The 22,068-nt window shown below is 36.7% G+C and overlaps 1 protein-coding gene and 1 non-coding gene across 2 annotated transcripts in view; one reads left to right on the top strand and one right to left on the bottom strand.

Moving 5' to 3' along the window:
• robo3 (roundabout, axon guidance receptor, homolog 3 (Drosophila)) overlaps positions 1-22,068 on the bottom strand; it is a 152,062-nt gene that overhangs the window by 114,599 nt on the left and 15,395 nt on the right. The gene's annotated exons all lie outside the window — the stretch shown is intronic.
• On the top strand, positions 20,173-20,274 carry LOC113543682 (U6 spliceosomal RNA). The gene has a single exon (XR_003404431.3). It is a non-coding gene; the product is annotated as a U6 spliceosomal RNA (small nuclear RNA).

Genomic DNA, 22,068 nt, shown 5'->3' with positions numbered 1-22,068 from the left:
CTGCAGCAGTCTTCCTTTAGATCCTTTTATGTACCATTTCAAAGAGTCAGAGTGTACAGAATCTCATTAAGCTTTGTGCAACATTGAGTCTCAATGCATGTCAGCCTGGCAGGAAGGCAAATAGAAGGTTTGCTATCAAACAAACAACTCACACACTATTTAAAAAGTCCAGCAGGAAGCAGGAAGTGGAAAAGCCTAATAGCAGAAGGATTGAAGGTTGGGGGAGAGAAGATTTGTTCCACAGGAAGGAGGTACAGAAGGGGTCAGTTGCCTGACCTGAACACTGGGTTAACATTCGAGGCATGACCACACAGAACAACACTTAAATACAGCTGGTAGTTCTCATCAGAAATGTTAAGGTGTGTAGGATTATGGGTTTTTGTATGATTTTAATTAATGATTTGTTGTTTTATGAAGTTTTTTATGTGACTGTGAAGCATTATGAGCTGCTTTTGAATAAAGAATGCTTCTATCATATAATCAAAAAGAGCCAATTAGACTATTAAATCAAAAAGTAATATTAGATATTAAAAGTTCTATTTTTTTTTTTTCAAAAATGTTAATGTTATTTTGTGAATATGACTATTTTGTATCTACTTGGACCTTACTGAGGTTCAAAACCTATTGGCTTAATATCTTTTGGCTTAATATCTTAAAATTCCAATGTCCCTTCTGAAAGTATTGCAATGGCAAGGCCGATTCCTTTGTTTTTTGCTATACACTGACAACACCTGGGTTTGAGATCAAAAGATGAATGTGAGACAGTAGATCAGAATTTCAGCTTTCATTTTCTGATATTGACATCTAGATGTGTTGAACAACTCAGAACATTGCACATTAAAATTGGCAGACCACCCAATTTAAAGGTGAGCAAAATTATTAGAACAGATAGTCAATAGTCTTAATGTAAATGAAAGCAAATAACGCTTAATATTTGTTAACATATCCGTTGCTTGCAAAAACTGCATCAAGCTGGTGACCCACTGACATCACCAAACTGTTGCATTATTCTTTTGTGATGCTTTTCCAGGCTTGTACCACATCTACTTTCAGTTGTTGTTTGTTTTGGGGGGTTTCTCCCTTCAGTCTCCTCTTCAGGAGGTGAAATGCACGCTCAATCGGGTTAAGGTCTGGTGATTGACTTGCCCTGTCTAAAACCTTCCACATTTTTTCCCCTGATGAAGCCCTTTGTTGTGTTGGCAGTGTGTTTTGGGTCATTGCCTTGCTGCATGATGAAGTTCCTCCCAATTAGATTGGATGCATTTCTCTGTAAATTGGCAGACAGAATGTTTCTGCAGACTTCTGAATTCATTCTTCTGCTACCATCATGAGTTACGTCATGAATAAAGATTACAGAGCTTGTTCCAGAAGTAGCCATGCAAGCCCGACCCATGACACCACCTCCATGAGCTTGACCAATGAGCTCGTATGTTTTGGATCATGAGCAGATCATTTATTTCTGCACATTTTGGGCTTCCCTTCACTTTGGTAGAGGTTAATCTTGGTTCCAGAACTTTTGTGGTTCACCTCTGAATTTCTTTGCAAATTCCAATCTGGCCTTCTGATTCTTACTGCTGATGAGTGGTTTGCATTTTGTGGTATGGCCTCTATACTTCTGCTCTCAAAGTCTTCTTCAAATGGTGAATTGGGATTCCTTCACCCCTGGTCTATGGAGATTGTTGGGGATGTCACTGACTGTTGTTGTGGGGTTTTTCTTCACAGGTCTCACAATGTTTCTGTCATCAACTGCTGTTGTTTTCTTTGGCCAACCTGTTCAACAACCTGTCTGATTGTTAGTACACCAATGGTTTCTTTCAATCCAGACTGTTGTACAATCCAGGACAATCCAGACTGTTGTATTGGCTCTGACCAATGCTTGTGCAATAGCTCTGATCGATTTCCCCTCTTTTCTCGGCTTCAAAATGACTTGATTTTCTTGCATAGACAGCTCACTGGTCTTCATGTTGGTTTATACTTTTTAACAACAAATGCAGTCTTTACACACAAAACTCAGAACTCAAAACAAGAGTAGACATTCAGAGCTATTAATTGTTGAAACAATCAATCTCACACCTGTCAGTCACATATTCAATATTTTTGAATATTTGAAAAATGGGTGTGCTCAAACAAAAGGTGCCATGTTCTAAGTTATTTAACACATCTAGATTTAAATATCAGGAAATCAGGAAAAGCTGAAATTCTAATCATTCATCTCATATTCACCTTTTGATCTTAAACCCAAATGTCTTCAATGTATAGCAAAACAACAACAACAATAATAATAATAATAATAATAATAATAATAATAATTGGCCTTACAGTTCTAATATTATTGGAAGGGACAGTAAATTGATTCATTTGTATGAAATCAAACAAAATCAAACTACATCATCCTTGTTTACTTGAATTTGAATGAATTTGTCATGAGATCAGGCTGGAGAAACTAATACAATTCTGTCAAACTATATTTCTCAAATATAATTTGACAGAATTGCATTATCAGTGCTTATTGAGTCAGTCTCAGATTATAGCTAAGACATAAAAACAATTAACATTGTACATAGAACATACCATCTGAATAAATATGAGAGTGAAAATGAGGTAGAGACATATAGAGGAATTCTAGTACAGCTGATTGATTGCCTTGGTTTGCTTTTGATAATTAATACCATTAAAAAAAAAAGTTTGTGGTAGTAGACTCAGACTTTTGGACCCTACTGAATATTCCCTTTCTCCCCCCCCCTCTCTCTCTCTCTCTCTCTCTCTCTCTCTCTCTCTCTCTCTCTCTCTCTGAAAGCCCCATGCTGGCAGGTGATGGTGATGCTCTAGATCAGTTCCAGTAAAGAACCAGTGCAGCCCAAGGCTCTGCTCCAGCTTACAGTGGATCTTTTTATTTTAGTTTCTCACTGTGGGCAGCAAAGTGCTGAACCTAAGCTTCTGCGTTCTGACTGAGTCAGTCTTTCTCTTACTTTCTCTAATTTGCTCCACCTACCTCCCTTTCTCTTGTTTCTATCTCTGGCACTACACTAAGAGAGGTTCTGCCAAAGCAGCAGTCTTTTTCAAAGGCACTGTTTGTGCCACTAAAACAAGACTTTGATTTATTACATTACCATTCTGTAATGTGGGATAGTAACTGCAAACAGCCACTGTGACTCTGTAATTTCCCATCAGTTTGCAGAATTACTAAAACAGCTTCTATGTCTTCTCCTTTAATCAATTAAACAGGAAAATAGAACCATTCAATCAGCACATATACAGGTGGTATAGCTTCTGACTAAGTTCAAATGGCTGAGTACGACTGTGGTGATTTCATGAATATTTCAGAATGGGCATAACCACTGTGCGAGCTCAGGTAAGCCCTGTGTGTGTGAGGGAAAAGATTTCCTTTGTTACTCTTTATGGCCTTTGGGGACCAGGAGGGAAATCAGGCTGGAGATTAAGGCTGTATTGGCCTTGAGGTAGAACCTTTACTCTGCCTACCTGAATTATGCTACCTTAACATTTCACTTCACAAAATCACCTTTTCTCTAACTGTCAGTGGCAGCTCATTTGTCGGGGCCTCACCATATATATCACCCGTTCAATAAATGTTAATCTTTAAGTCTTCATTCACATCTCCAAACATTTTAAATTCAGTTGAAATAGTATTTGCTTCTTTTAAGTGACCAATGATTTAAATATGTGTTGCTGTTTGATAGATATAAGCCATTGTTTTGGTCACCTTGCTAGATGTTGCACAGTCACAGGGCAGCAAATCACTACCGCATTTAGTTATCACATATCCAATTAGTTATTAGTGCACCTAGTGGTCAAAAATATGAACTTCAGCAAGCACTATATAGACGCCCTTTGGGGCAGGAATCATACTTTCCCATGTTCAGGGAGGAGCAGTAGAAAGCAGACAGGACAGTTAATGACAGGGTTGCCAGGGTCATGCCAATATCTTGTTTAAGTATAAGCAATCGGGATTAAAACTAATAAATTTTCACAAGCAAAGTGTGACATTGTGCAGACATTGTGTCTATGATGTACACAACCATTTCTCATGTACAGTATGTTGCAAAGAGAGAAAAGAGGGGGAAAGAGAGGGGAATTATGATGACTTGTAAATGCATGTGCACTACAGTGACACTGTTCTCTATGCAAAGGCTTAGAAAAAGAAGGGATATGTGTCTCCCGTTTCCAATGCCCAACTTTTCTGGGCTAGTTTCATGTCTTTTGTGTAGTTTTTGAGATGTACGCTCTTGGGCAAAAAAAAAAAAAAAAAAAAAAAAGGAACAAGAGGAGTGCATTTGTTTAATTCTTGCTAATTTTCTGACTAATCATTTGTTGTGAAGCCAATTAAAAGCTTAATATGTACCATTTTGGACATGACCCCTTTTTGCCCAGAAGTGTAGTTTGACTGGAAATTTTGTTGAAACCAGGGAACCCTGGTTAATAATATTAGTTTTTCTGTGTGCATGATAGGAAGCACACCTGCTGTATGTTTCAAAAACAGTTAAACAAAGGTATGTCTAAAACTGTTCAAAGCAAGCTGCTAGACTGTATGCTGGATGACTGTATGTTGTCAATACATACAGTCTTATTATGGGGTTACTATACAAATTCACTAGATAGTAACCTATAGCATAAGTCAAGGGTGAGATTCTCTCAACTTCATTTTGTTGGAGGCTATGCTGTTATTAATGTCGTCCTGCCCCACCAAAATCTATGGTCATGAGGCACTGCTGCGAACTGTCCAAATTTCTCACAGTGAATTCTCCTCTACACACAGCAGCAATCAGAAAGCTGTTTTCTATGATGTATTCCTGCAGATCAGAATGTATTATGAGAGACAGACAGAGAGAGGGAGAGAAAAGATGAGTACGAAATAAGCAATCATCACAGAGCTTACTCCGCAATCTCATGCTGGTTCTGTTTTCTCCTTTGCCTTCACTTGCAGTGCACCCTATTGATTCTACAGCTTCTTAGTTCCTATAGTGAATCTTCCATACCAGCCCCGCTGCACCCTACTCTCCTTCCCAATTCAATTCCTTACACAACTGCAGAGAGTATCTGTACCATAATGGATTATTTTCTAAATAAGTTTCGGCTTGTGCTGTATTATCGCTTGTTTAATATTTCAGTGCTGTGTCCAAACCCCCCCCTTCCCGACCGCTGCTGTTTTCTGTATTGATTTATTTGGCATACCTATACAATCCCCCATAGAGGGAGACAATATATTATAGAATTTAATACCTTTCAAGCTCCTTATTTCACTTGAGACTTTCATTTTGCAAGACTAGTGGATCCATCATGAGCCAGCTTTCCATATGGGAGATTCTTGAGATAGCATTGCTATCAAGAGACAGAAGGGGCGTGGAGGGGGATGAGAGTTCTGCCAATGAAGCAGGGGGAATAGATAAGGGCAGAAACAAAAAAAGAAGAATGGAGAAGAATAGGGAGGAGAAAGAACCATGCACAGGAAATTATGTCATTTATCTTCTACTGTAAACATGCCAACAAACAAGCAAACAGCTTCAGGAAGTCAGAGGCATCACTTCCTATTCCTGCTCCATCAACACATATAAACCTGGGCTTGTAAAAGTCACACACACTCACACAGTACAGCATCCTGTCCCGGACTGAGATGTGCCGCCTGGGTGCTGATAATGGAGCCTGAAGGCCACCAGTCACCCAGAACTGCACTGTCCATCCTGCATCCTGTTTCCGCACACATGTAAGGCTCATCACAGCTCAACAAGACGGATGCCTCAGAGTAGCAGAAAGAACCACTGGATATAGTCAATGATGGTGGGGTGATGCAACTCTTAATTATTAACTAACTACTGTAAATTGTTCAATAACTACTGGGAAACTAATAGGAAATTTATTTAGTGATGAAAGTGAGAAATACACGTGTGTAAATTCATACCACTGATTTCTCTTACTAATCCTAAAGCTGGTTGTGTGACACTGTATCTTTAAATATCTTTACGCACATTTTGCAGAAAAATATGTTTGTGATTACTTGTATCACACAACCATATCATCTCAATCAACATGATATGAAAAGCAATTCTCAGCACACCAATAGAAATATTTGCATATTGCACATTAATATTGAGTTAGACATACATGCAAATCCCACAGCTGTAAAATTGTTAATGCTGAGAATCTGATAAACACAATTTGTGGGCATGTTCACACTCCATCTTCTGCCCTTCACAGGGATTTAAGCTTTCTGATGATTGATTTGTGCAATAAACTGTCAGCAAGTAATCCAGTTTGGAAAAGATATAGACGTTCAATACCGTTTTCAAATTGTGCTGCTTGATATTCAGTCTAAGGTTGTATTTGTGATAATGAGGAAATGATGTTTTTGTTTTTCAGTGTTAAATCCACTTCCCTGTTAAACTGAATCCTAATGGCTCCTTATTCTTTATATCAGTTGCTGTATAGGGTACAATGTTTTTTCAATCCTATGTTTAGCACTATAGTACAACAAGTGACATTTCAGTCCCTGTCACTGACAATTTTGTTAAAAATTGAGTCAATGTTAAATATAAATCTTCAGTTTACTGTTTTTGTGCCAGCTTCAGCCGCTCTGAGTACACAGTATCATATCGAACTGAGAAACTAAATAATTTACAATAGTTCTTTCAATTTTAATAGATTTAAAATATTCAAAAATTCATGTTATTCTGAATAATAAAATCTGTTCATAAAAGCACTCATGAAACACAAAGCCCTGAGCAAATACGTACAAAGCAAGACCTTGTTGGTTATTAAAATCTTGCAGTCAGCATAATAACAATGGAAGACAAATGCAATTAAAGTATTTTTTGTTGTACACTAATTATATTTCCTTTTGCAGTGCTAAGTCATGAAGTGTTACACCATTGCGAAAGTGAAAATGCAACCATTTTATATGCAAGGAACAAAGGTGTTAGGCCAGTTTTTTATTATTAAACCAGCAACAACTAAATTCTCCAATGACTTTTAGCTCATTTTATTTGTGAAAAAAAAAAACCCCAAACATCATGTATGACTGTCCGGAAGTCTTTTAAATAATATAGGATGTGAACACGTTGAAAAACAGGCTAGACGTCTACGAGTTAATCAGAATCATCTTTAAGGTCATTTTCCAGAGATAATAAAGAAAGATTGGCAGAAGCTTCTAATCTGTTTGTATAGTTGGAGGATTAAGCATTTTAACAACTGGGATTTGCTAGTCATGTTATGCTAATTACCCAATTTAAGCCTCAACTAATCTGCTCACACACACACACATACTGTACATACACATACTGTAGATACACAAGAGATCAGTGAATGTTAATACACATCTAAGGGTAATTGTATGGACTATAATGCATCAGTTCCTCCACTGCTTCCTCTCCTGTGCTTCTGATATCCTGCAGACAGGTTAGGCTTCGAGTTCTCTGAGCCATGTGTATGAGTCAAGCATAGAGTAAATTGCAGTCATCTCTGCCCCTGCTGAACCCCTGAAGACACAATGCATGCTGGGAAATGGATCTATAACATGGCTGCTAACCAGAGCAAACTAAAAAAAACTAGCTGTAAATGTGGATTTCTTAATAATGAACCCTGAATCCAATACAGATTCTGATTTGTTGACTTAAATTGGGTGCAAAACATGCATCATTAGAGAGAGAGGAAAAGTTATTCATGTTCAGACTAGTGTGAAGTGATTGCTTCACCACTTATATTCTCAAGATCTCTTACTCTCAAACTTACATATGTTTCCTATTTATTTCACGCTAGTTAATGAATAATTCAAAGTGGAAGATGGAACTTGATTTTCTTGGTTTTCTCTTTTTGGGTAAAAAAAACATATTAAACCACCACATTTGTCATCTCTGAAAATGTGGCTCTTTTCAACAATCATTAATTGGCCACCTTATAAAATAGTACTTATTACTACAGTAGTGTGCATTCATTCATCTTCACTAAGTGCTTTATCCTGGTCAGGGTTGTGGTGGATCCAGAGCATATCCCGGGAACACTTGAATGACACGCCAGTCCATCTCAGGACACCATGCACACACATATTCACACACTCATCCACAACTAGGGGCAATTTAGAGTACCCGGCCCACCAGCATGTTTTAGGGAGGTGGGCGAAACCTGGAGACACCAGCCACCATGGTAGCGGTGAGTAGATCCTAATAATAACAGAGAATCAGGCCAAATGTGACTTTGCTCAAAACATAAATTGCAGGGTGAAACATTGAGGTTATAACAAACCGTCAGAGAGTAGCACTGGATTTAACACAGCTCCTTGCTGGAGTAGATACAGCACAGCAAACTCTCTGAATGTTTGAATAAGTGAGACTTGCCTCTGTTTTGGAAAACAGAGTCAAGCGGGGCTTAGTCATAGATAATTCTGAGGTGTGAATACCAATGTGCAATTTTGACATTACCTTCTCACAATGCTGCATGCTTAACTCTAAATATGGCCCTCACTCTGCAAGAGTGACCTTCATTAAGGTTATAAGTGAAGGCTGGTTTAGCAGCTTTAGTTTCCCTTACAAAATGATTCATGAGGAACTAAACTTTTTATGCTCTAACATTATTTTGGTACAAACAGCTTCATGTTACTGCACTGAATACTAAAAGTGAAAATGTGTCTGTTTTATTCCTCATAATATATATATATATATATATATATATATATATATATATATATATATATATATATATATATATATATGTATTTACTTCTTAGCAAAATAAAAATGGACCAATGGCAAAATATTAAGCTTTTAAGGTCTTAATGGTCTTAATAACAAATCATTGGTCAGAAAATTAGCAAGAATTAAACAAATGCACTTCTGTGAGCTCCTGTGCCACCATTTGCTCGTTTACTTTTGCTGCAGTTTACTGTTTGGGGGAAAGCTAGAAACAGGCAAATTCACTTATATAGTCTTCTTGTACTCAAAGGTAAAATCATGATAATGATTAAAATGTTTGATGTAAAATTACGTCAATATAAAGTACTAAATTTTCCAAAAATATCTTCTGGGATGTTTTTTCTTAAACATTTAGTCATTGTTTGGTTATCTGCTTCACCTGATGCAGCTACAAGGCTTAAACATTTTAAAAAATCAAAGGGAAAAGCTATCCCATACTAGCCTCCTTTATCTATCTGTTTAATTCTTGCTAATTTCCTGACCAATGATTTGTTGTTAAGACCATTAAAAGCTTAATATTTTGCCAGTTTTGTTTTTACCCAGGAGTGTATGCATTTTTCATTCTTTAACAGATTTCAAACACATGCTTTCAAAGAAAAAAGAGGAGCTACTCAGTTTTCCAGGGCATAATCGTAGTGTCCCACATGCTCCCCAAACATATAATCATATAATCCAGTCTTTAAAAACATAGTTTGGTCATGCACCATGTACCACAGCTACTGACCTTTTGATTTAATATCCTTGTACTTTGTGTTGAACTACAGAAAGCACAGAATGGTGTGTGTATGTGTGGGAATGCTGTGTCTGGTAGGAAGTCAGTCGAGAAATAGTGCATACCACAAATTAGCATGTTTTGCAAAAGTAAAACAGAAAAGGAGCTGCTGAGGAACGGGAGAAACAGGAAGGAGATTCCGATAGTGTTTGGAACGAAGTTGTGTGTAACAGCATTTTTCCCGTCTATGAAACAGAGTCTGCAAGCGCCCTAGACCGTGAAAAATTAAGCAGTTAGCAAGAAAATTTAATAACTTGTTATGCAGAGTGTTTAAAAGTTATGAGAATTGGTTTCTATGTGTTTTAAAGGATGGGGTTTGCTATGTATGCACAAACACACACTCACATTACACACACACACACATGTGGATACCCAGGGGAAACCTGATCCCAGGATCAATAACTGTTGGGGGGAGAAATCAATAGGATCCAATGAGGGTATGAAGGAAAAAACACTGCGCTAATAGAGAATTCAGTAGGTCATAGACTCATTAGCAAACATAGGAAAGAAAAAGAAATAGTCTGGCTCAGAATAAGAAATAGCCTAGGCACTAGCAGACTGTTAATGACCATTACACTTATGCTTTAACAATTAGGGGACCTCAGAGCTGAAAGCCCATAGATGTTAAACCAAGAACAAAATACATCATTTTGTGCCTGTATATCCTAAATAAAGATTTTAGTGTTTTATCTTTGTGTCTTAACCATTTTAGTAGCCTTGGTAAGCTTGGTCAGCATCAGAATACAGCATGACTGCTATAAGGAAGGGGGATCTAGCCTTATGCTACTTTACTGCCAAAGCTGTTAAAGCATAATAGTGTTGGACAAAAAAGTGACGCAATCTTTGTTGCTGGATATGTAAAAGGACAAGACAGAAAGATAACTAACATTAATGCATTCACGTTACGTTTGCTTTCACAGCCAAATCACTGTATGGACTTTTTTCCAGTATGTCGTAAATGAAGTCTGTGCTTATTAATGTGTGTGACAGAAGTGATGCCAAAGATCATTAATCATTAATCAAATATTATAATACTAATCAATTGAATCAGTCATACAGTTATAGTTTCTAATAATAATAAAAAATAACACCCCAAAATTTCCCACTTCATGGCCCATCTGTACAGATCTGTAGACACAAAGATACACACTCACACAAAGGTACAATGCAAATCAATCACAATTTAGCTGGCACAGTGGCAGTCCACTGAGGATCTGACTGGAATAGGGAATATCTGCATACCGTGTGTGTGTGTGTTTGTGTGTTTGTGTGTTCATGTGGACATGTGTGTGCCAGCATATTATTAGAGGCTATATCCTCAGACAAGACAGATTCGAAAAACACAGGGGACCGAACCAGAACCGCCCTCTCACCTGTCAACCAAAATACATGAGCACACATAGACAGAGACGGAGACAGACACACACACACACACACACACACACACAGACTGAAACCCCCTTTCACCCAACAAAACCCCAAACCACATCCATCAGAATGTATAATAGTGTGTTGACTGGCTCCTAATTGCTCCAGTGTGCTCCTTCTGCCTTCCTTTATACCACAGTCATCTCTCACAAATTCATTCATTAGATTTGAAGATTAATGTTCTAAAGCATTTGGGACTTGTATGGCACACCATCTGAGCTTGTTCCATTCTGTTAATCTTTAGTTGGACGCAGCTCTTTGTGGTTTTACATTTTGGACTTGCTCACTATTGCATTAGTCTAAGAATTAGCTGCTGCTGTTAAGAAGGATGTTCTGTTTCATCTGATATGCGGTCTAGTAATTTAACCCTTTCACACTGACATTACAGAATTTTGCCTTTTTTTAAAAGTACTTTCATGTATTGTACATAACCATATTAACTCAACTTCAGTGACTGAGGTGTGTCATGCAATAAACACTAATACATATTAAAATAGGGCTAGATTTTAATGTTTGTAAAATCCTCATTCATTATGGCACTGACAAATATGGAGGATGAAATCTGAGCTATGAACAGAAATAAATCCTTTTTTTTTTTTTTAACTTAAAGAACTGAAAAGCAGCAATGCCCTAATGACTTTCACTGCATCAGCAGCCTGGCCAGATCTGACAGGTTTAATCTGAATTTATTTCTCAAATAAATCCTACAATAGTGTCAAGGGGTCATGACATGAGCAAATGCAAGTCATAAGGCATTAAAAAACAGCCAAAAATGAGAACCATGAGGAAAAGCTTAAGACAGTAAAGCAGACTGCTGTACAGACACATTACTTAGCAAGTAAAGCTGAATACCAAGCTTAATGTAAGCTGTACATACAGGCCTACAGTATGAATTGGATGAGAGGATTACTCCGTACTGACATTTGCCTGTGACTGTCACCAAGGATGTGCTGAAGCCTAATCAATCATCCTCATGCACAATAACCCGAGTGACAAAGAAATGCACAATTGTCCTACTTATCATGCATAAGCCAGAACCACTAATTGAGTTGAGCCTAACATAAGCTTGGTTTCTGTGTTCACAGTTACACAACTGTGAAACTGAGAGGAAAACATGTTCATGACATTTAACCATTTAATTAGCACATAGATCATGATTGATGATAAATAAAACTATAAATAGTATTGATCTATGTTTAAAAATATGTTGCTTATTGATTAAACAGTAAAATGCACAACTGTTGTAAAACCACACATCAACACCAATACTTAAAACATTCGTTTCTTTGTGTGCTTGTAATGCCACCTTATGGTTACAAGCTGTAAATGCAATCAGTTAATATGTGCTTTAATTAAAAGTTTTTAATATAATATAATATAATATAATATAATATAATATAATATAATATAATATAATATAATATAATATAATATAATATGATAAAGGGGGGGCAAAAGAAACAGAAAATTTGTTTGTGTTTGAGCGCCATCTGGTGGTCATGTTATGAATGACATGGATTAGGGTTTGTGCATTTTCCTTCAGTACTGAACAGAGGCAGCGACATTAACACATGTTTTCTATCCGCCATCTAGTGGCGGGACACTGAAATTGCAACTGAATGAAATTAATTCTCTGGGGAATTCGACACCGCCCCCCCCTCTCTCTCTCTCTCTCTCTCTCTCTATATATATATATATATATATATATATATAAAATGGAGTATTATTTCCTTTTTTAAAAATTCTTGCATTACTTATGGATAGTGTTGGGTCGGAGGGGCTAAGTAGGATGTTGCTTTATGACCCAAAAGGTCATAAATAGTACCGCAAGGCTGTCTGATTAATGGTTTGTTTGTCCTTTATTAATGGTTTTTCCAAGATATTATATATTACGTTTTCCTTTTACATATTTCATTGACTTATCCAGTTTATCTTAAGGGTATTTTGCAGGGAATTTCCTTTTGAATCTCAGAGGTTTTCAAAGTCAAAGGTTATTATTATGAATAGTACACAGCAAACATTTAATTTTGCACACTTAATAATAAAAAGACACTTAGGTAAGTCAAGAACTTGCAAACACAACAGGGAAAACCTAAACAAAATAGGGAAAATATCTAAATACCAAAAATACCCCATATACCAGCATTTACAAGGACTACCTTTGTTTGTCGTGCAAAATTAGTGCTCACATTAATCACTAGCACCAACATTTTCCATACTGGCTACATTTACTGGCAAACATTTTGTGGGTGGTCTGAAACCATCACTCAGTCATATGTTGTTGTTTCAGAACCTAGCATATAATTACTGAGTTATAACATGTAATTATGTAGTTACAACGTGAAGTAATTGAATGATAACTTGTAGTTATAGAGTGATAAGAGTCACATAATATATAGCTACTAAATAGCTATATGTTACTAAATATATAAAGCTATCAGGTAGTCATTCAGAATAAACATTAGAAAAAGACCAAGAATAAAAACTGCTGCTACTGCTATTTACCACAAGGTGGAGCCACAATAACAGAGTATGTTCTGAGATTCAGAGCTTCACTTCCAATAAAGGATCAAGTCCTACAGAAACGTTCATTCAAACCCGGCCGAGCAAACATTAACTATTACTAAGTTAAGCTCATTGAGATGTGTTTTGCACTTTTTTTTTGCAGATTGGCATCGACTGATCTCTAACACTTCATATCTCAGGAGGCCGTTTGGGGGTTAATGCTCATCACGTCTCCACTTGTCTGTGTCTGGGCAAACAGTCCTAAATGTCAGCCACCATCACCTGCTGTGAAGTGCTCCTATCTGAGCTGAGCTCTGACCCTGATATTTCCTTTCATGTGGGGGGATGTAAAGAGTGGTGAGAGACTGAATTCCCCCTGAAATCAGTTTCCTGAAATACTCTCTCTCTCTCTCTCTCTCTCTCTCTCAAAATCCTCCGTCTCTTTTGTCCATCTCTGTCTGCTTCCATCCTAATTAAATTCGACTGGCATTACTGCAGGTCGTTCATTAGTGGTTTATAGTTTCATGTCTTGATATTGCTGAATAGTAATAAAACAAACATTAACAGTAATATTAATAAAGAGTAACAGTTCTAACAGTAATAGTATTAATAGTCGCTAATAATGAAAACACATTTTAACATGGTCTATACCAAGGCACTGTTGAATCTGAATGGTCAGAAGGTTTTGATTAATTTTCTATAGCCACTGATCTATTTTTTCGATGCTAACATCTAACTCAAATGGACTTTAGGTCTAACAATGCATTTAATTAAATGTATTAAAAACATTATTTAACAATGTAAACCATATAACCATTGCTGTGATGAAGCTTTCTGTAAGAACGTCCACATCAGTGCTTTGAAATAAAGCTCTTCCTTTAAATCTGCTGCCAGAGGAAAGCCTAGCATTTTGCTGTTTGTCAGTAACATGACAAGCTGCACTTTTTTTGTCTTATTTTCTTCAAGAAGACAAGAAAAAAGAGGCTGATGAGGAAACAACTGTTTACAGCTATTATAACAAAAGTAAGAACAGGAACTAACCTGTTTTGTAGACGTTCCACAAATTAAATGTAACTAGACATGAATAAACTTTATGGCATATCACTGTTTAATAAATAAAAATGTAACCATTGGTAAATTGCTGTGTTGAGTATGTTCCTATAATCACTCATGCTGGCGTGTTTTATTCCTTACATGTCAATAACAGGTCAGTAAGTCTAGAAAATGTATGGGCGATATAGCACTCTCAGAAAAAAAGAGTTATTACAGGGTTCTTTAAGGATTGATTGGAAGTATAAGGGTTATTAGATTAGATTAGAACATTGTCTACTTTGAATACTTTCAGATAGGAGAACACTTATGTGGATTATAGGGTTCTTTGTAGAACCTCGAATGGTTCGCCCAAAGGGACAACCAGAGAACTCTTAACAGTTCAAAATTTTTCTAATCCTGTGCAGTCATGTGCAAAGATCCATTATCATACAGTGGATTTAAAAAAGTTTACCTAATCCTGTTAAAATGGCAGGTTTTTATGATGTAAAAAAATATAAAACAAAATAAATCATGTCAGAACTTTGTCCACCTTCAATGTGAAATTACAATGTATAAAAATTAAGTGAAAAACAATTTTAGGTAAAAATAGGAAAAATAAAAAACTTATAATAACCTAGTTGCATATGTGTGTACACCCCTAAACTAATACACCTTTATTACATTACACTTTATATTACACCACTCAGTCTTTTTGGGTAAGAGTCTATCAGCACGGCACATCTTGACTTGGCAATATTTTCTCACTCTTTCTTGCAAAAACATTCTACATTCATCAAAGTAAGGGCATCTCCTGTGCACAGCCTGCTTCAGCTCACCCCACAGATTTTTAGGTGGATTCAGGTCTGGGCTCTGGCTAGACCACTCAAAAACTGTGATCTTCTTTTTATTAAGCCATTCCTTTTCGTCTTCAGCTTACTAGCAGACACCTGAAGGTTTTGCACTAAAATCGACTGGTATTTGTAGCTATTCATTATTCCCTCCACCTTGATAAAACCCCCAGTTCTAGCTGAGGAAAAGCAGCCCTAAAGCATGATGCTGCCACCACCATGCTTCACTGTGGGTATGTTGTTCTTTTGTTGATGTGCTTTTTTTCTCCAAACATATCTCTCGGAATTATGGAATTATTATACCTGTTGGAATTGGTCTCATCAGACCAAAACACATTTTGCCACATGGTTTGGGGTGATTTAATTGAGCTTGGATGTTTTTTGTGAGAAAGGGCTTCCGTCTAGCCGCCCTACCCTATAGCCCAGACGTGAAGAATACGAGAGATTGTTGTCACATGCAGAGAGTAATCAGCACTTGTCAGATATTTCTGCAGTTCCTTTAATGTTGCTGTAGCTCTCTTGGCAACCTCCCTGTTAAGTTTTTTGTCTTGTCCTTTTATAAATTTTGGAGAGACATGCTGTTTTTATGTCACCGTGGTGCTCCATTTTCTCCACTTGTTGATGATGGCCTTCACAGTGTTCCATGGTACATCTACTGTTTTGGGAATTTTTTGTACCTCTCTCCTGATCGATACCTTTTGAAAATGGGACCATGTACAGGCTTTGTAAGCTCTTTGCAGACCATGGCTTCAGAGTCAGAGAATAATTTCATTGATGGCAGCTGTATGAAAATTACTTTTGAACATGAGATTGAATGTGATTGGTTCATTCTGAATACAGCCACACCCCCAATTATAAAAGGGTGGGCACACTTATGCAACCAGGTTGTTGTTTTTCACTTAATTTTTATACATCGTATTATCACATTGAGAGTAGAAAATGTTCTGACATGATTTATCTTCGTTTTATTTTTCACAAAAATTTATCACAAAAATCTGCCATTTTAACAGGGGTGTGTAGACTTTTTATATCCACTGTAAGTAACAAAAATAATGAAAAAAATTATAAATCAGTGGTTCTGAAGCAAAGCCAGGGGGTATGTGATTTTTTTCCCTCAGACAATTCTTATAGCCTGTTTTAGTGGTCACATGAATTAAATGTGATTATCCAAACCTCAGTAGCTTAAAAACAAGTCGGCCTATATATAACATTACAATAGACCTAATATGTTCAGTGAAAAATTCAGAAATACAAAGCTCTATGGCTTTATAGCCAGAGTAATATTCTTCACAGTTAAGTAGTTGGATAATATTCACCAAATAAAGCTGTACTGAGGGGGTCTGTAGAACTTATTTTACAGTTAAAGAGATCACTGCTACAGAAACTTGTTTTGACATCTTGTTTTTCTATTGATTTTACCATATGTTGTAGTGTTTTTTATTGGAATCATTTGCACTGAAGATTGTAGATAAGTAGGGAGTGGCAGGAATGGGGAGTTTTTCACACGGGAATAGCACATAGCTACTGTGTGGTGAGGGTGGTATTTCCGCTTCTTTCATTTTATTACAATTTGGTATTATCTTTTCCATTTCATATAGTTGAAAGTGGATAGAATGTATTTCAGACCCTGTGAGTACAGATTTATTTAATGAATATAATTTTTCACAATAAAAGTGAAAAAGCATTTCTCTTTACTTCACCTGTAAGTGTGAGTGACCACATATCATTTTCTCAGGTGTTAACTAGATCTTATTATGCCTGCCCTTTTCAGTGATGATGACAGACTTTGTACTTGGTTAGAATGTGTCTCTGCTCTCTCTCTCTCTCTCTCTCTCTCTCTTTCTCTCTCTGTCTTGGACACACACACACTAATTCCCTAGGAATGATCTCATTTTAGACTGCATGTTTAAAAAACAAGAACTGTCCAAAATGGAAGTTCTAGTTCTATGTCCACGTCCATGATGTGTTTATGCCATGGTTTAGTCCAACATGTAAAACTTTCTTGGATTAAAGGAATACTCAGGCACAACATAATCTCGCTCTAATGTCTGTGATTATGCCACGTTTCTCTGAAAAAAAATCTTTTTATTCTAAACATACTTTTAATAGAATCCTCAGGGCAGTTGTTTCACTCCATCAGTAAAAGTGTCATGTCAAATCAGCATGAAGCACTTAAGATAAGACAGTCTTACTAAACCTGTTCTTGTGTACTTCTATATCTACTTTTCCAACATTGGAGCAATACAGTAAAATGTAATTCACTTATATATGTCTTTTATTAGATTTTGATATTTACTTGGATTGGACCCACACAAACATATTAGCAGCGCAAAACCATAAATTCTTCCCTCTAAAAAACTACTGTCACCTCTAAAAGGACAGACTTGACAAATGTAGAGTACTGAAAGTGTTCTACAGTTTTTTTTAATGGTTATAAATGTTTATTAACAAGAACCTTTAGAATTCCGTTGTGACTTAGTTTTAAGTAAACAGCTACAGAGGAAAAAATAATGGAATTCTTATCCATTATCCATCATATATCATACATATGCATATCATACAGATACATTTCTGTCCAGTTGCATTGGAGGTTCAGATTTGTGATTTTCTCATCATTTCCTGGCTTAGTTTCTTAGATAAAAAAGTCTTCAGAAAGGTTATTTAAAATACAGCAGTTCAGTGTTGTCTGTGTGTATGATGTTGTATACTATGTGTGCCATGTACATGACCAATCAGCAACAAACAGTACTGCTTTCTCTGCCCTATAACACCACACCTTACATCAGGAAATGTTTATACTCAACTAACAGCCCATTGCGAAAAGCTCAGTTTTCTGGCAACAAATCAGTAGCAAACAGCAAAATAAAGGTATACTAAGGTTTATATGAAGTACAGTCAATTGCTTTGGTCTCTTGCCATAAATGTCAAACTTCATTTGAATAGTAATTACACAAGCAGTGTGAGATGACAAGCTCTTACAGTGGTGCAGGGTCAAAATCCAGCAGGCCAAAGCATAATGTCACTTTAACATTTGCGTAGGACTGGCATCATGAATCGAGATAATTGACACACGTTCTTAGAATACATTTGAAAACCGAAAAATATAAATGTTAATTGGCCCATTAACCTTATCCAGTAACCCTATACCATGCATAAATGAATAAATTATAATGTATACAATACGACCATAACATAGTAAGGCAATAGAAATGCATGGACGCATGTCCTGCAATGCTTATGAGTGTGAGTGAGGAAGCAGAAGATGAAGAAGAAGAAGAAATCTGTGTGCTGTGTATCTTTCTTGGACACTCTGCACTGTTAGGGGAGTTGACCTGGAAATCAGACTGTCACTCCGTACCATGATACAAATTAGAAAGTGATATTTGGACCAACCACAGACTGGAAGAGATCATAGAATAAATATTACAGTTCTGTTTGGAAGCTCATGCACTGAATCCATTTGCTTAAAAGGCAACATTTGGGATCATAATAGTTTGAAGTATCTTGCCAGTTTAAGTTCTTCCCTTTTGCACTGCCCTCTTGTGGCTAAACTCAGAATAACTAAAAAAAAAAAAAAAAACACCGGAAAGCCGTATGAGTCTAATTCTTACTTGAACATCAAATAAAATAAAATAATAATAGTATACTAAAGTAATCAGCTTTAGTCAATGTGAATAATCAAACAGTCACACACTGCAATAGTGCTTATGTTATAGTGTCTTGGGTTATCAGAACACCAAGTTTTAGAGACACGGCTTTGCTCTTTAAGATTACTGCAGTATGCTGTTAGTGCAGTGAGGTGGAGAAAGGAGCAAAACTACATATCAGGTTCTAGTGTACTGCTGCCAATCGATTGATTTCTAAGCATTCAGAGCGAAAGAAAAGTTTTATGCACTGAGTGTGCGCTGTGTGTATTAAGTGTGTGTGGTGGGGGGCATACACTGCTGTCTCTATGTAAAGGTCAGTTGTCATTGCCATCATCTACTTAAGCAAATAAGTCATGAATTCGAGTGAGCAAGAGAGAGAGAGAGAGAGAGAGAGAGAGTGAGAGAGAGAGAGAGAGAAATGGTGGCTTGCAACTCACTTTTAATTCTAATAATTAGCAAATACATGTACACACTCACACAAAGCCTGGGAAGAGTATGATAGCATTTACAATAACAGTAGTGATTCTTAAAATGAATGTTTTATCCTATCATTATGTTTCTTTTTTCTGGGGGAAATTGTTCAGTTAATTAGAGCTCATGGTGTATATTAATGCTTGCATCATTATTACAACTCATGCTAATGCAATTACTATGCTAAGCCTCTTATTGGCTGATCTGTCTCACTGACTAAAGCAGTTTTTTGAACCGCAAGCTACCTTAAATGCTCCACTGCACACTATCCATCACACCCTGACAGTCTCATTTTACACATCTGTGAATCACTATAATAATATTTACGCCTCAGTATCGCTGAGACATTATAAAAATATAAAAATATAAGAATTCTAATATACTGAAAAAACTAATGTAAGATATAAAAGGTATAAGCCTCAGCACAAAGATGAGGAAAAAAATTCTTTCTACCCATGATGGTTTTGCCATGAAAAATCTCCTGATCATTTTGAAACTTTCATCATTAAACTTTTAGAGATAGTGCTGACTGGCTGTGGGGAATAATGGCATGAAGTGAAGCGTGACTGAGAATTAGGTAAGAGTTAATTCATGAAGACCTGAGTTCATTTGTAATTCTCATGCACACGCACACACACACATACACACACACATACACACACAATGTGTTTAAAAAAGATCACCTGTCTTGATTTCAGTTATTACATTTTATGTGTAGAATAATGATGAGCTTTGAGCTGTCGCAACCCATTAGAAACGTGGGAGTCTGGGAGAGCAAGGTGCTTGCTACGGCAGCACACTGGAACGATACAGAGAAGATTAGTGTTGCCCTGCACAAGTATGACACCCAAAATCGTGAAGCACATCTCTCTAATCTCTATAGACTCCAGAGTGAGGTGAGGCAAAAACAGAGGACAAGAACATGATTTAACTTGGAGATCATCCACTACAGAAAGTACAGCGGTGCAGCAGGTAGCATTCCCACCTCACGGCTCCTGGATCCACCAGTTTGATCCTGACTTCTGGTTACTTTCTGTGTGAATTTTCACATGTTCTCATTGTATCCAAGTGCTTTTCATCTGGGTTCCTACCACTTTCCAAAAAACATGCCAGTAGACGGGATGGCTATGACAACTTGCCGAGATGTGAATGTGAATGTGTGTCTCATCCAGGGGATATTTCCACCTCGGGCCCAGTGTTCCCAAAATAGTCAGAATGAATGAAGGAATGAATGAACAATCCAGCATAACAACAGACAGCTCTACTGAGAAGTGGTATAGAATTCTGGGAAATAAATGTGGTGATTTTGCAACACTGCAATGGATGCCATTAGGAGATGCAGGCCTGGAGTTCATACTGCTGCAGCCTACTAACATACCTACTAAAATGCCTGCTTAGGCTACTACTACTACTACTATTCTTTCTGGTAATAATACTACTATTATTAGTAGTAATAATAATAATAATAAAAGAAATGTAGGCTAAATTAATGCTGTGCTAATACATGATGTATAGTATGATACGTACTATATGAATGTAAGCTAGCTGTGTCTGTCTACTCATCTAGCTATTCTGTATTTCTGAGAATATACAGTATTTAATAATACAAGACAATTCATATTCATATAACTATTAATTACATTTTGCAGGGAAAGATCAGCTTTCCACTCCACACAAAGCACATTTACATGAACACCAATAATCCAATCATTACCTGATTTTGGTAGTTATCATATTATGTTTAATATGATAAACATATTAAAGTGTTTATAAGTGTTTATGTAAACAGTATATTGTGATATATTAAATGGGATTAAGACTATTATCAGATTTTAAGAAATCTGGAAAAACACCTACATTTTAGCCCATTTAATTGGGTGTAAAGTATATGCGCAGTATATGTGGGATTTTTCTACATCTATGTAAACAGATCCAAAAAAAGATAAAGAAAAAGAAAACACTCCTTACATCATCTTTGTGAACTGTCAGTGGTGGTTCCAGTCAAGTGACATGAGTGATTGATTAAAAACATGTATGTTGTTTTTCTACTTGGCTGATACATTATAAGCAAACTGACTGAAAAAAAAATCAAAATTAATGAAAAAAAAACCTACAACCAAACAACTGAAAATTAAGCTAATAGTTTATAGTGAAAGAAATTTGATTATTGACTAATGTAGACTTACTTTAGATTACTTTAAGTGAATGCAGACTCACTCACTCATTACTTTAAGTAAATGCATTCACAAACATGAGCAATCTGTCAACACTCTCTGTGATCTGCTGAGCCCTTGCTTTGAGCTACAGGAGGCAAAAGAGATCCAAAAGACATAGAGACTGGAAAATCTGCACAGTTTTTCATGGCGTGACTGCCTCGTTTCAAAAATTGTGTGAACTGCTGATAGTGCATTAACCCTAAAAAGATTAACAGTTCCAGCTTTGTTTATCAACTATTTGTGCTGGAGGTGGCAGGTCTGGAAAATCAGACCTTTTTCATGTTTCTCTTTTTTATTCAACATCCTCCTAACAGTCATTTTGCACCTGCCAAATGATCACAGGAGATTCAGCATCACGCTCTTCTCCTTGCACTTATGGCCCCCCGTCCAACTGTAGCCATGGCAACGCATGCCCCCTGCATACGCCTGGCCCGGGTGGCACTCAGCCTGGGA

Source organism: Pangasianodon hypophthalmus, chromosome 17 (genome assembly GCF_027358585.1).
Source record: "Pangasianodon hypophthalmus isolate fPanHyp1 chromosome 17, fPanHyp1.pri, whole genome shotgun sequence".
Taxonomy (NCBI): Eukaryota; Metazoa; Chordata; class Actinopteri; order Siluriformes; family Pangasiidae; genus Pangasianodon; species Pangasianodon hypophthalmus.
This window is presented reverse-complemented; position numbering and strand designations above follow the sequence as displayed.